This window comes from Nannospalax galili, unplaced genomic scaffold (assembly GCF_000622305.1).
Source record: "Nannospalax galili isolate Female #2095 unplaced genomic scaffold, S.galili_v1.0 scaffold16, whole genome shotgun sequence".
Lineage (NCBI taxonomy): Eukaryota > Metazoa > Chordata > Mammalia > Rodentia > Spalacidae > Nannospalax > Nannospalax galili.
Genome location: NW_008339910.1, coordinates 2,279,511 through 2,281,949, shown reverse-complemented (window position 1 = coordinate 2,281,949; position 2,439 = coordinate 2,279,511).

Genomic DNA, 2,439 nt, shown 5'->3' with positions numbered 1-2,439 from the left:
TGGGGCTAGCTTTTAGTCCCAGCTCTTGGCATGCAGAAATAGGTATATCTCTACAAGACTGAGATCAGCCTGGTCAACATAGCAAGTTCAGGCAAGTTAGTGCTACAGGAACAAGCAAAAACTGGCTAATTTTGCCCACTTCCTTAGACAAACAGAAACTGTAGCATTTTATTTCTACAAGGATTGCTTTCAAGGAATGCTAAAAGAATTTTTTCCAATAAAGGAGCTAATTAATAAGGTGAAAAACGTATGGAGTATAAAATTGTCTACACACAGTAAGCATATTTTCCAACTCAAGCATTTTAATAGCAAAATTTAAACAATAAACTTCAAAAAAGAAGTAAAAATCACCTCAATAACTTGTTAAGAAATTACAATGATAAATACAGAGAAATTATGACACAAAGAGCAGAACAGAAGGTAATAAAAGGGTCTAGTTTATGAATGCCATCTACATTGTTGTAACCTTGAAATGTTTCATTATAAATATAAAATACTTTGTGTAAGCCTTAGCTTGAGTACAAACAAAAGACAATAACCAATGACACTTATACAGAATGTAAATACATTTTAAACAAAGCAGCACCCCAAATTATCAAACCCTTAAACAGTAAAGAAAACAAGGGATATTTCAAACAACGAGGAAGAGAGAAAATGGCACTAGTAAGTCCTTACTTGTCAATATTTATTTGCATACAAAGGAACTATGAAATGTCATACATTTTCTTTTCATTTATATATCTTGAAAAGTGATTTACTAAAGCTATTATATTCAGATATTAATTGCTAGTGTTAAACATTAACAATGTAAAATAGGACAGCCAGACAATGCATGTGTCTGTGATCACCTATCAGATGAAATTTGTCTTCATTTAAATTATATCTGTGATACCATATTAATAAATTTAATTAATAGGAACCTTGTCATCTTTGGGGACTTGTACTTTTGTGCTGATTAGCTTAGAAATGTTTATTAAGGGATTTGAGATGTGACTCAGTGGTTAAGAATACTGGCTACTCTTGCAATTCAATTCACATGCCTACATGGCAGTTAACAACCATCTATGACTCCAGTTCTAGTGAATCTGTCACTCTCTTCTTACCTTTACAGGCATTTCATGACACAGGTACACTTACATGTAGGCAAAACACTCATAAACATAAAATTAATAAATACAATATTTTTTAAAAGAAGTGAAGCTGTCCCCAAGATTTTTATATATATTTCAACTGTGGAAACAAAGTGAGATGTTTAGATTTTTTTCCCTTTTTCATATTTAAAAGCCTAATATGTTACATTTCACAAGTGTTAAACTGCGTATCTTAATAAAAATGAAGTTCAAACATAACAAAATGTACCATATAAATTTCAATTTGTCTTAAAATTAGTCAGTTTTCTATATCACTTCTTTGTCCAGAAATCTCAATTTGAATGTCAGTGAGTCTACTCATAGAATCTGGACATTTTCTGAAACAGAAATAACGTGAGGTTCCTATCAAGAAATATTTCTGATATCCTTACCAATATTTTAGTGAAATAGTGAAAAAAGAACATGAAAATAAGTCTAAGTTATTAAAATCTAAATCTAGAAATAAAATATTGGCATCACGTAAAATTGAAGGAGTGAATCCCAGCTTCATAAAATTCAGATTTTATTGTAATATTTTCATTGTTTCCAAAGTCTCACCAATAAAATTAACTGTAGTAGTTATACATTGACCACTAAATATAAGAGTATACTACAATGGAGATGCTATGATTTTATATTTTGCATTTTGCTAAAGCTTTCCCAAATGTCTGCTGTCTACATACATATCATATCATCTTTTCTAAATCATTAGATGCCACAGAGATAAATTCATGCATAGAGAAGCAAGCCTAGTTCTGAGTCCAATGTTACAATGATACTTTGAAAGTGCTACCTTGTTCTTTCAAATTGACTTCCAAGCAACACAGTGAGAACAGCAAAAGCACAGCATGTCTCTGATTTGATGTTTACTATCTGTGTTTATTTGACATGCCTTCATTGACCCTTGTGAAGAATTTCTGATAAGGATAGCTAGAGACAAAGCAAACTACCCCAACCGTTCAAGCTAGTTTCAACTTTCTTCGAGTTAGTGTTGTCTTCTTCAGAGAACATGTATTCTGCTTCTCTTGTAGTTCAAGTGGAACTGGTCCCTTAGAGAGACTGGGGACAAATTGCCTAAGAAACATACTTTATGTTGTACAATTTTGCTGACTGTTCACCTCATTTTTCTACTGATTTTTTCTTCTTCTGTCACAGCACTTAGAAGCCTTGGAGATTAAAGTCTTGGGGACTCCTGCCGGAATCACCCTGCATTATATTTTGCTAAGGGAAGGAAATGCTGTAATTTTGGAAGGCATTTGGTGAAGCAAAGCTGCTATTATTCTTATAGTTGTGGCTACAATCACCAGGG